The sequence below is a fragment of the Anomaloglossus baeobatrachus genome, chromosome 3 (genome assembly GCF_048569485.1).
Source record: "Anomaloglossus baeobatrachus isolate aAnoBae1 chromosome 3, aAnoBae1.hap1, whole genome shotgun sequence".
In the NCBI taxonomy this organism is placed as follows: Eukaryota; Metazoa; Chordata; class Amphibia; order Anura; family Aromobatidae; genus Anomaloglossus; species Anomaloglossus baeobatrachus.
In genome coordinates, this window is record NC_134355.1 from 599,613,214 (window position 1) to 599,627,427 (window position 14,214).

The following is a 14,214-nucleotide window of genomic DNA, read 5'->3' on the forward strand; positions in this document are numbered from 1 at the left end:
ACATACAATAAGATTTCTATGCGATTAAACAATATGGGACAGCCCATGTGATGAGATCAAGTCTTTGGAAACTTCTGATAGGTTTATTGGAAACATCTGAGTTAATTAGAGACACACCTGTGGATGTATTTTAATGCACACCTACATACACTGCTTCTTTGTGTAGCATCATGGGAAAGTCAAAAGAAATCAGCCAAGATCTCAGGAAGAGAATTATGGACTTGCATAAGTCTGGTTCATCCTTCTGTGCAATTTCAAGATACCTGAATGTGTCTCATTCATCTGTACAAACAATTATATGCAAGTACAAACAAGATGGGAATGTCCAGCCATCATACCGCTCAGGAAGGAGACAAGTTCTGTGTACCAGAAATGAATGTGCTATGGTCAGACATGTGCAAATCAACCCAAGAACAAATGCAAAAAACTTTGTGAAGACGCTGGCGGGAGCTGGTAAGATTGTGTTATTATTCATAGTGAAACGAGTACTGTATCAACATGGGCTAAAAGGCCATTCTGCCAGGAAGAAGCCATTACGCCAAAAGTGCAAGTGCACATAGGAACAAAGACCTTCATTTTTGGAGACATGTCCTGTGGTCTGACAAAACTAAAATGTAACTGTTTGGCCATAATAACTATCGTTATGTTTGGGGGAAAAAAAAGGGAGAAGCTTTGAAGCCTAAGAATACCACCCCACTGGTGAAAAACGGGGGTGGCAGCATCATGTTGTGGTGTTGCTTTGCTGAAGAAGGGACTGGTGCACTTCACAAAATAGATGGCATCGTGAAGAAAGAAAATTATGTGGCAATGCTGCAGCAACATCTCAAGACATCAGACTGGAACTTAAAGTTTGGGAGGAAATGGGTCTAACAAATGGACAATGACCTGAAGCATACTGCCAAACTGGTTACAAAGTGACTTAAGGATAAGAAAGTTAATGTTTTGGAGTGGCCATCACAAAACCCTGATCTCAATCCTATTTGAAAATTTATGGGTAAAGCTGAGAAGGCCGGTGCAAGGAAGGCGATCTACAAACATGACTCAGTTACACCAGTTCTGTCAGGAGGAAAGGGCCCAAATTCCTATCAACTATTGTGTGAAGCTTGTGGAAGGATATCCAAAATGTTTTGTCCAAGTTACAAGTTATACAGTTGATGGACAATGGTACTACATACTAATGAAATTAATGTAAACTTTTGACTTTGTAGAAAAGTAATAAAAATACCTTAAAACATTTTCTCTCTCTCTCTCTCATTATTCTGGCATTTGGCAAATATAAATAATTTTGGTCAAAAATTGACCTAAAACAGGAAAGGTTTATTCTGATGTCATGTCAGATAGTGAGAAAAAACATGCATATGTGTCATTTTAGATAGTGTATGTAAACTTCTGGTTTCAGCTGTAAGTATAATAAGGCCTGCTGGAGATATGGTGTCAGTGGGTTGCTAACTGATTTAGATTTTGTGCAACCCAGAATCACAAGTTTCTTTATGGGAAAGTCCACCCCCACCCCCAAGTGTTCCCGGACTTTCCCAAAAGGTAACCGAAGAATTTCTTGCGGCAGTGGGCTATATTGCACTCAGTTTCATGTGCCAAAATGAACAAGGTAATGTGCATGATCTATAAAAGGTGCTGGCCCAGTCTGAAATAACCTATTTTCAAATAACCTTTTTGTTAATTCTGAATTAATACATTTGTATCCACTCAACTCTTGGTCAAAGCAGAAAGTGGTGACGAGAAGATCCTCTCCATCTGTAGGACCTGTCTTGTTTTGTATTACATAGACAAGACATTGATCTGAATGGGCTTATTTAATATTTACAGTAGTGCCAATGACTCTTTATCTTCTGTTGCTATAAGTGTATGTATTTTCGATTCTTACCAATGGCCTCCGTCATTACAGTCCTCTCCTATACCAAACAATAAGCAATGTTACCAGCCGGATTGCAGAGCAATTTCAGTATGAACCAAAAGTCAATTTCTTAAGGCTACTTTCACACATCCGGTTTTTGCTCTGCGGCACAATACGGCGCTCTGCAGAAAAACCGCAACCGTTTTTTTTTGCCGCCGGTTGCGGTTCTTTCTTCCAACCTTTGCTCTGGATATTAGCTGTCCAGCAGTGAAAACTACTCTGTAATTCTTCCCTTTAGTTATCTTTGCAGCAACCATGTCCCAAGCACCACCCCGGAAGCCTCTCTAGTTCCTGACCAGTACAAGATCCGCCGGAAGAATTCTATCCTATAAGGTAGGTTTCCTCCTGCTTCCCAGATAGGCCCCAGCTACAAGGCCCCGTCTGTACTCCTGGAACAAATCTGCAGAACTACACTCACTTTCTGGCCTGTCTGCCTAACCAATCCTCTGCTCCTTCTTCTGTCTCTCTCTCCTAGGTGACCAACTGTATCAAACGCTAGGCCTGACAACTCCTGCCAGGCCACATGTTGCATATGTTTTTGGCCGGCCAAGATCTGATGGTGCACAGTTCATTGAGGGAGACTACAAGTTCATAAAAAATAAAGTTTTACTGAACATAAACTTTGCTCCCTTTCTTCAGTACACCCATGTCATGCGGCTCTGCTGCTCCTCACACCTGTGGTCAGTTCCTGTCACAGTCTAGGTCCTAACTGACATTCCCACAGAACCTGTCTCTCTCCCTCAGTACTAATGTAGACAAAAACTGTGGAAAAAAGAAGCGCAATAGGGTCTTACCCAAGTAGCATTGGGGGAGAGAGAGATAAGGTACTACTCACCTATAGGGGTTGTGACAGTCACAACTCCTATAACAGCATGTATGTAGATAATTCCAAAGCCACGGCAGCGGTCCCTCGGTTTGGCAGATAACAGAGAGTAATAGGATGAGGGTTTCCAGGCCGCGCCAATGACAACCGATATTAAGCTGTTAGATTAATGTTGCTTTTATTCCAATATACAGGTCTACGCGTTTCGGAAGGCACCCCTTCCTTCTTCAGGACCAAATGGCAAGAAAACATCGAAATTGATTGATGATGAAGATTCATTGATGTTTTCTTGCCATTTGGTCCTGAAGAAGGAAGGGGTGCCTTCCGAAACGCGTAGACCTGTATATTGGAATAAAAGCAACATTAATCTAACAGCTTAATATCGGTTGTCATTGGCGCGGCCTGGAAACCCTCATCCTATTACTCTCTGTTATCCTCAGTACTAATGTGACGCCCTGGCCTATCAGGTCATCACAGGGTATTGTGCAATCTGCCCTTCTACACAGTATCCGCATCATCCTTGGTTACGGATCCTTGTCCTTTGGTGTTGCTAAGAGCTTAGCCAGTCGAAACCCTAGGAACACTTTACACCACACCCACTAGACACACCATTGGGGGGCCTAAAGGAAATAGGGCCGCCCACTTGGGGGGTTGGTAGGGGAAAGTAAAAAAGTGAAAAGAGGAGTTGAGCGGTGACTCTCAAGAGGAGAGGTCACGGAGAGTGTTGTGTTGGAGGTGAAGGAGAGAGAAGGTCAGGAGCAGGGCTCCTTGAGTCTACTAGGTGGCAGACGTTGGTCTGGGCCTGGTAGGAGCTGGAACCCTGGTCACAGGGGATCGTGTCAAGGGGCATGGATTGCCAAGGAGGGCTGCCGGCGGCCTTGAGCTATCTCCGGGCATGGGCCAGGGCACAACGGGGTACGCGGACCCTAGGCCAAGAAGTAGCTTCAAGTGTCCTGGTAATTTACCCGATGGGGGTGAAGTCTTCAAGATTAATCCCTCACCCGCTCCAAAATCAGGGTACTAGCGCACCGATGGGATAGGACTTTCCCACTATATCGTCCAGAAAATCCCAAGCGTGAATCCTGAGAGCAAGCTCCCTCCATTAGCCATACGGGTGAGCGGGACCCGATTAGTTTCACACTATAGGGTCCACACAGTGAGAAGGTGCCATGGAAAAGGCCACAGGCTAACAAGCAAAACCAAGAGCACCGATCCAAGTGTGCTCCCTCCTTGCTGCAGCGGTGCTCAGATTTCTGGTTTACAAGCTGTCGTTGTCAGTATTCTTGGACTGAGTGAGTGCACAGAAAGCCTTCCTTCTCCCAACGGCACCCCACTCCTGCACCAACACCGGGCCCCGGGGCACAAACCCCCTACCCACGGAGGGGTTAAACACCTTGCTGCCGTACCATCGCCACTGGGCTCCCCCCTTCCTCAACAGAAGTGGTGGTACTCCACCTTACCACGCACCGTGGGTGGCGTCACGAACTTCTAACTCCCCTGAACATACTTCCCTTTTCAAATTCGAGTGTCCGCATCAGCCCCCAGGTCCGGAGACCCCTCGAGCCACTGCGGTTCCGGATCCGAGCGGCTCGGCCGCTGGCACGGGGGCGGTACACTAACTCCTCCCCTATAGGCTAATCCCAACTGTCTGTTGCCGGGCAGATTTACCCTTTCACCTGCAGACCTATAAGACTTATAATACCTTATTAAGCATCGTACATTATATACTACATAACATTACACTTTATAGCAATACACATACATTACATCATCAATACTGCTACAAATCTGCACAGTAACAGTCGCAACTCTTTTATATATATATATATATATATATATATATATATATATATATATATATATACAGTACAGACCAAAAGTTTGGACACACCTTCTCATTCAAAGGGTTTTTTTTTATTTTCAGGACTCTGAAAATTGTAGATTCACACTGAAGGCATCAAAACTATGAATTAAAACATGTGGAATGAAATACTTAAAAAAGTGTGAAACCACTGAAAATATGTCTTATATTCTAGGTTCTTCAAAGTAGCCACCTTTTGCTTTCATTACTACTTTGCACACTCTTGGCATTCTCTTGATGAGCTTCATGAGGTAGTCACTGGAAATGGTTTTCCAACAGTCTTGAAGGAGTTCCCAGAGATGCTTAGCACTTGATGGCCCTTTTGCCTTCACTCTGCGGTCCAGCTCACCTCAAACCATCTCGATTGGGTTCAGGTCTGGTGACTGTGGAGACCAGGTCATCTGGCATAGCACCCCATCACTCTCCTTCTTAATATAATAGCCCTTACACAGCCTGGAGGTGTGTTTGGGGTCATTGTCCTGTTGAAAAATAAATGATGGTCCAACTAAACGCAAACCGGATGGAATAGCACGCCGCTGCAAGATGCTGTGGTAGCCATGCTGGTTCTGTATGCCTTCAATTTTGAATAAATCCCCAACAGTGTTACCAGCAAATCACCCCCACACCATCACATCTCAAATATGGACTCATCAGACCAAAGCACAGATTTCCACTGGTCCAATGTCCATTCCTTGTGTTCTTTAGCCCAAACAAGTCTCATCTGCTCGTTGCCTGTCCTTAGCAGTGGTTTCCTAGCAGCTATTTTACCATGAAGGCCTGCTGCACAAAGTCTCCTCTTAACAGTTGTTCTAGAGATGAGGAGGTGTGTCCAAACTTTTGGTCTGTACTATATATAGATATATCTATCTATATATATATATATATATATATATATATATATATAGATAGATAGATAGATAGATAGATATATTTAAGAACACATTTTGTGTCTTTAGGGGTAGGAACTTGACCACCATCTTACACTGGCAACACCTGAGAATGTCTTCTGGAATACCCGCTTTCCCGATGTGTCATTACACCTCTCACATGCTCAGCAGACATTCTCTATCAGATCCAATTCTCTCAATAAATGGGCCGAGAGCAGCTCACCACACATCTGCATCCTGTTGACCTGGTCAACACACTGTCTTGTACCTGACCACACAGAGTCTTTTGTCCAGCCTGCGCAGAAACCCCCATGGTAGACGGGAGGTGACACTCTAGGCTTTACCTCCACACTCTCACACTTTCACAAAGTATAACTGATATGTTAGGCAAAACCAGGATCCTTAAATTCTACATTGCAGGTAATTTAGAAATTTGAAGAGAGGATCCAGATTGAGTATGTGTGTCGCCCGGGGACCAGGGGGTACTCAGATCCGGACCACGGGGTCACTTCTGTGGGTATCACGGTGGCGTGACCCGGTCTGTGATCCCAGGCTCCACAGTAAAAGGGGATTTGGTAAGGGAGATTGTCCGTGACGCCACCCACGGTTGTGGTGAGGTTGTGACACCACCGCTGCTCTGGACGGGGATCCCGGGAGTGATGGTATGGAGCAGCTAGATGTTAGTTCTCCCCTCCGTGAGTAGGGGGTTGGTTGTCCCGGGGCCCGGTGAGGTAGGTGGATGGGTAGCAGGCGGGTTACGGGGCCTGGTGAGGTGCAGGGTCGCAGGGGCAGCGCTGTGCCGCACGGCACGGGGTACTCACTCAGCCAGTAATCACGACACAGTCCTTGGTAAAACACTCGGCTGGATGGACGGGTGCCCACAGACGGCTGCGGTTGTTGTTTCTCCCCTGACCCAGTTTGGTGGTGTAAGTCCTTTCTTCCACCTCCGTGCACGCTCCTCCTGCGCCCCGGCTTCCAGCTGGCTCCCCGGTTCGGTACCGGTGGGCCACCGCCCAGCCCCGGCTACCTACAGTTCCACCAACTGTCTCCCCGGCTCCCTGCAGACGGCCACTACCGTCTGCCTGACTCTCTGCTGCACGAGGGCCCTAGGCTCCAATCCTAGGCCCCAGTCTGCGTCTGCCTCTCTGCAGACCTCCTCTTTCTTCCTCTCCTAGGACTTGACTGGGCTTATTTCCTGCCTCAGGCCAGCTAACTCCTGGGTGGGCGTCTCCATCTCCTGACTCCGCCCACCTGGTGTGTCAGTCTGAGCCCGAGGAAAGGAATCAAGTTTCACTGCGGATGTCTGCTGTGAAACTGCTGGGGGTGGGGGTGTGTGTGTGTTGTTACCTGTGGCCCCTGGCTTGTGCAGGGCGCCACATATGCATGTACCCAAAGGCCAATTAGAATGGGGCACACATACCATTTAAAGCGATCATCCACTCTGGCAATGAAAAGTGACTATACAGTTATCTATTTCCCAGTATTATCTCCCCGCTTCCACCACTGGGAATCACTTCCTGGTTCTTTTACATTGAAGAGAGGTCATCACAGTGGCATAGAGAGAACAAGTGAGCCTAAACCATGGCGGCATGGCACAGGAAGGCATTGGAGGCATAGTCCAGGCGTACCTCTGTGCTCCCGTTGCCACTGAGATGGACATCTTGTATGCAGGAAGTCCATAAATCTGGTCAAAGCAAACCAGGCACTCCGTTGCGTGGCTACGTATGAAACATGTATAGTCACTTTTCAGTACCTGGGTGGAGGATTACTTGAACTCTTAATATAAGTTAAAGAAAGCTCCTGTACATGAGAAAACATCATTTTATTGCCCACACACCACGCTTTAGAGGAAAACTCAGCTGTCCTGCTAAAAAAAGTCCTACTGCGTACTGAAAGGAAGTACAAGAAGCAATGGGATGAAACTTAAAGGAAGGAGATTCAGATTAGACATTAGGAAAAACTTTCTGACAGTGAGGGCAGTCAGGGAGTGGAACAGGCGACCACGGGAGGCAGTGAGCTCTCCATCAATGGAAATCTTCAAGCGGAAAATTGATAAACATATAGCTGGGATGATTTAGGAAAGCCTGCACTCGCAGGGTTGGACCGATGAACCTTGAGGTCCCTTCCACTTTACCATTCCATGATTCTATGCATAACTCAAAAGAACAACACACTTTTGGGCACGATTTATCAGCTGCCATCAGACTTTTGCAAATGTTGCTATTTTTTAATGTATAGTTGAGCAAAACTCTTGAGACTTTTGGTGTTTTTACACCCGCTTTGGCAACTTTTTAAAAAGTGAGTGAATCAGAAGGAGGCATAAAACTGTAATTTACTCCATAAAAGTGGTGATGATAATATCAGAAACATACACCAGACTGAAAAATGTGCCAAATTCATTAAAAGGCATGGATCTGTTAAACAATTTAGCCCATATTAATCCAGCATATAAAATTTCATTCTTGATTCATTGTCCCCAAATCGCAATAGATTGTTCTGAATGACCCCCTTTGCGGTATCTTTGTATTATTTTATGGCACTACACTTAGAAAAATAAATTGGATGTTTATGAATTGATACAAAATATGAAAGGATGGAAATAAAATTGGAAATGCCTTATACCCAGTAGGCATCTCCATGCCGGTCAGCTGAACCATTGCGTTTTAACCTACAATTACCCGTCCTGAGCACTCAAGATTGCTGGGAGCTGAGAGTTTGCCCTTCAATCAGAGAGGTGACAGAATTGATGCTCTGAACAGTGTCAATTACCTCCGCAATCAATGACCACAAATTACAAATTGAAGAAAGGTGGCAGAAAAAGCTACAATATCGGAGAGTTATGCCTCTGCCTCTCCCAGTAATATCATCGTTGAATATTTAATGCCCAGGCAAGTCTTACATTTTCTACATATTGCAGTCCTTCAAGAAATTGCTTTCAAGAGGCAGCCTTATCTGTGGTGTAGATTTATTTTCTGTTTTACTTCCCGATTGCTTTGCAATTCTCTACAGTACTGTATATTTTAAATGGTAAAGCCCCATCTGCGAGCCATTTCATACTGCTGCATTAATGTGGAAATTATACTGAAGTGATGTCACGGTCACCAGGATTATATTAGGGGCACTCGAATCTGAAACAGTATGGCTGAATGACTGCGGCCCCAAGTCCTGGTCTAAGATGGACTGGTTGACTTTACAGGTCCGAGATGGGGTTAGTTTCAAAGGACATTTCCTTTGGAACATTTTATTTAGAATATAATTAATTTTTCACAAAACATTCGGATTGGTCTGAAAGGATAAAAAAAAGTTTTGTGTTATTTTAGGGCATTACCAAAACTGTAAGCACTTCTACTTTAGCAAGTCCATTTTTGCCAAATTTAGGCTAACAATTTAAGTAGTTTGTTTTTTCCCAATGTGTGACTGATTTCCCCACCTTATGAAAGAAAAGGACTACTTGAATTGATAGGACATATTTGTCGAAAATTTGCTAAGGTAGAACTTAGAAAAAATTTTTGTACATGGCCCAACACAGCTTATTTTATTATTTACAAGTAATTTGAGCATTTTGTGAAAATGTATAATGTTTGAGACAAAATGTTGCTGGAGACTGTCATGGCTGTCTCTTTGCATTTGAGACTTGTCAGAGAGTAGGTAGAGAAGTCGGGCTAAAAGCTGCGCTAAAAACCACAAATCCAGGAGATGTAGTAAATTCTTTCCTTTATTTTCCCAGGTCAACGCGTTTCAAAGGCATATCCGCCTTCTTCATCAGGACAAAGAAAGAACAGCAATTGAGACTTGTGACAGATTCAAGGGTAGAAAGCCATTGTTATGCTCACCTCTGTAATTAAATATAGTTTTCTGTCCTTTGGGGGAGTGAGGGTTAATGTCAGTATTCCTTAGCAGCAAGCATTCTCATTACCAACCCAGGTGTTTCTGGTCTGGACCACTCCCAGTCCCTATATGTAACCACTGCTCCCAGTAGAGGGGGACGGTTATTCACTCTCATTCGGAAGCTTGGCCTGGAGTTGGCAGGAGCTGGTGAAACCCTCTCTGCAAGTTGATTGTAGGCTGCAGTCTTGGTTCTCACTGAAGCAGTCTGTTGGTGTGTTTCCTCCTGTTTGTGTCTTTCTTTCCCTTGAGTGTTGCTTTAGTGCAGCGGTGGGGCTAGCATCCCTTACCTGTCCACTCACTAGCCAGGTCTATTGTAGGGTCTCTCAGGGCTTCAGGTTCCTGCTTGGCAACAGGTGACGAACCTATATAGGGCCCGGCTAGGAGTGCAGGGTACAGTTGCAGGGAAGTGGAGGAGGTGTCCATCTTTCCTTTCACTAGCGCTATGGCCACCATTGTTAAAGTGCCCCCAGTATACCCCTTGTGTTGTGTTGTGTGTCGCGTTGTGCGCCATATTTCACTGTAACAACCGTGACACAGAACAAACCAATCTTGAACCCCACTAACAATATCGGGCATAACATTGGTGCAGCTGGAGCCCTGAAAGGTAAAGGGACCCAATTCCATGTACAAAGCAACAAGCAGCTTCTGCCACTGACACATAAAGGGGGGCATATTGATGAGCACAGTGGTCCTTTTTTGTCCAAGCCTATCTATTAATATTAGTCTTGTAAATTAAACCAGTCCTTAGATATTGTACATCAGGACTTTGAGCCACAGACGTTCAGACTTACTGAGTCAGATTTAAGTGTCCACATTATAATACTCTGTTTCCTCAACCCCTTCCAGCCATAATGTTCACAGTAGGAGTGCCAGAGTGACACTCACACTGCTCGCTCTCCTGTCGCTGAGACCACTCCTGCTTTCCTACTGTGAGCATGATGCGTCTGCGGGGTCTGGGGGATTACTCATCACCGGGCCGGTGTACGAGAGGGGATGGGATGTCACAGTGTCCTGGCCCAGTTCTGTGACCTCGGTGGTATGAATAAAGATGAATAGGCTATTTACAGGGGAGAAGAGTTTGTATTCGTGATGCCACATGTGGTATGCGGCTATGATGGGAGCCGCCGCTGCAAGGGGTTTGCTCTGGGGTCCGATGGTAGTGCAGCTAGGTGGGTACAGCTCTCTACAGGCAGAGCTCAGGCCCACAGGGAGGTTGGGAGTTATAGTCTCTGGCTGCTGCGAAGCTATGGTGCGGGAAGGATTGGACAACACAGGGGTTGCAATCAAAGTTCTTTACTCACTGAGATGTCAGCGACTTTGGACTGCTGGATTCCGCTGTCATAGGCTCCAGCTGATCCTGGATAGTTCGGAGGTCAGAACCGGTGTTTCTTTCAGTGAGTCCTTCCTCCCTGTGCTGTGTTGTTTGAGTCCCTGCGGCTTGAACCTACACTGGAACCAGAGTCATGGGAATGGTTCCGTTCCCATCCCATATGGCAGACAGCGTGAGTCCATTACTGGTGCCTCCCTTTGGTCACGACTCCTGGCTCTATATGCGGCTGTCCTCTGCCCAGGGGATTCTGCTGGCGGGACTTTAAGTGCCCACCAGCCTAGGGCTCCGCATCCTGTTCTGTGTGCGCCCGGTCCTGAGCGAGCTATGGCGCACCTCTCCCCTCAGCGACCGTGTCCTCCTACGTCTCACTTGTTCCATGTCCTCGGTCAGACTGTTCATGTTTGTGTGTGTTGCCTTGATCCCTTGATCAGTCGCTCCACCCCTGGGTTGCTAAACTAGTGGTTGGGAGGACCCATGCCTTGTGGTGACCATCCTTAATGACCCTACCCTACGCCAGTCCTGGTGGGAGAGCAACTAGCTGTGTGTTTTGGTGGATGGTGGTGGTTTACCGGGAATGACCTCCTCCTTAACCAGGATGAATACCTGTAGCGAATGAAGCCTCAGGGGCACCACACTCCCCCATAGCGAATTCCACCGCGTCCGCGGGCTGGAAATAAAATAAAACAATACAATAGTTATGACTGCAAAATTTTGTGATGCTGTAAAACATTAACATTTCTTCCCTTTATGGGAGGCATGGCTTCTTGAACATTACAAACTCCTACATTTTCTACATTAAGACATATAAAACCTCTGGTACCATAAAATGCAATAAAACATTGACTTTTGCACCTTGCATTGTGTCAACCAAGTGCAACATCTTAGAAGAATAAAACAGCAACATGGGGGACCAGCCTCAAACCCCCAATGTAGGCTCTGGGCGTGCTTCAGAGTGTTCCAGACCACTCTTCGTTACTTCTGCATGCGCAGCAGGTTTTGGGATCCTGTGGTCATGTTAATTCTGGTAAGGAGCACAATGGGTGCTAATTATTTACAAGGATGTCCTGGCTACACCTAGTTCAGTGGCCCAGATGTCCATTTCAACACAAAATTATTAAACACTTAAGCAGCATAATTTAACTTATTTACAGGGTCCAGGTGGTCCCATTACTCCATTGCGGTGTCCCGCTTTGAGGCCAACCGGGGTCTCAGGTAAGCCATAGACACCATGGTTTGGGTCTCTTGGTCGCAAGGTCCCATAGCTGCAGAACCCGAGTCTAGTTTGCAGTCTGAGTCTAAGTCCTCCTGCAACCGGTCTGCCCGCATATCCAAGGCGTACCACTTCCTTTCTCCCTTTTGATGTGTGTAGGTTACATGGTCGCCCCAGGTACAGGGCACAGTCTTGGTGACCCCTGCTGAGGTGGGATTCCACGTCCCTCCAGGAGATGAATACAGTATGTCCTTTGTCATCCCGGACTCGCCAATGAACCCCCACCCCCGCTCTAAGTCAAATCTGACCACCACGCCATGCCTCAGTGGCCTTCATTCCGAGGGTCGCCCTTTATGGCACCTCTGCTTGGTGGCCAGATTTCGGGCTTCCAGGATTTCATGCCGAGCCCAGCATTACTCCTGTTCTGTGAGCAGCTTCCTGCAATGCTGCTGACATGCCACATCAATGGTGCCCACTATCATGGTTTGTTCCAGGTAAGCCTGCAGATCTCTCCCCCTGTCAACCATCACTTCCCAGGCCACACTTGGTCTGCTGCGGCCAGGGGCGGGAGATGGGGGCGCTGCCAACAGTCCCACCAGGTCACCGTCGCTGGCTCCCAGGGCCACAGGTGCTGATGCTCCAGGTACCTCATCGGTGCCAGGTCTTTTCCCCTCAGTGGTTGGCGCTACTCCCAGCAGGGTCTCCTGCCACCCCCGGATGGCTCCCTCCTGCAGTTCCAGCAACTGGGCATTCGGTTGCCTCACTTCTTCCTCCAGCAGTTGTGGGTCCATGATGGGTCACATCTCCGGTACATCCTTGGGACGGCCAGAGGAGCTGGTTGCTGCCACCTCATGCTCCTGGGTGCTCGGGTTGCCGCTCGCCATCTTGCATCCGGTGACTATCTGCGCAGTCAGCTCATTCTTCTCCACTCTCCAAGGAAGCGGGTCAGTCCTCCTGGGTAAGTTTCCACCCAGCCCACGAAGAGCGGACACACCCAGACTAGGTGATTACACATGGCACCCGTTGTTCTTTAATGACCGCCAGTATGCATTTCTTGTAACAGTCAGTTTGTAGGCACACAGTACCCGCAGCAGCTGGCACGGTATCCTGTTTGTGACGCCAAGTTGACGCACCCGCGCGGTCTCGGCGGTTACTCGTCACCGGGCTGGTGTAGGAGAGGGGTTGGGATGTCACAGTGGCCTGGTCCGGTTCTGTTTGGAACACCATTCTAAGTCTGAACTGGGTGCAAAAACCTAAAAAAACATCACTATGGGGAGATAAGGTATGCACACCAGTGACTATGTAAGGGGAATACATGAAATAGCAGAAACTGCTGTGTGAATACTGACTTGAAAAATCCAATAGCTATATGCAAGAGTGAATATGTGAAAAATGGAATCTGCATTACTGCCATGAACATATGAATCAAGAGAAATTTAGCTACTGAATTGATCAATGCAATAGAGCCACAACACTACGCCAAAGTATTTCTCTACGTTGGGGTCCCTAGCTTGTGTGTGTCCTCTCATGCAGTTAAAAAACCTACCGTGTATGGGAAGCTGAGACCCAGGCTATTTATGCGTATGATATGGATTGGCAATAGGTGTGGTTGGGGAGGGTTCACAAACGAAAAAATACTTGTTAGTATTTTTTCGTTTGTGAACCCTCCCCAACCACACCTATTGCCAATCCATATCATACGCATAAATAGCCTGGGTCTCAGCTTCCCATACACGGTAGGTTTTTTAACTGCATGAGAGGACACACACAAGCTAGGGACCCCAACGTAGAGAAATACTTTGGCGTAGTGTTGGGGCTCTATTGCATTGATCAATTCAGTAGCTAAATTTCTCTTGATTCATATGTTCATGGCAGTAATGCAGATTCCATTTTTCACATATTCACTGTTGCATATAGCTATTGGATTTTTAAAGTCAGTATTCACACAGCAGTTTCTGCTATTTCATGTATTTCCCTTACATAGTCTCTGGTGTGCATACCTTATCTCCCCATGGTCTGGTTCTGTGACCCCCGTGATGTCAATAAAGATGGAGGTGCTATTTACAGGGCAGAAAATTTGTATTCGTGAGGCCACCTGTGGTATGCCGCTATGATGGGAGCCGCTGCTGAAAGGGTTTTCCTCTGGGGGCTGATGGTAGTGCAGCTAGGTTAGTACAGCTCTCCACAGGCAGAGCTCAGGCCCACAGGGAGGTTGGGAGTTGTAGTCTCGCAGCTAAGGCGCAGGAAGGATTGGACGAAACAGGGGTTGCAATCAAAGTTCTTTACTCACTGAGATGTCACCG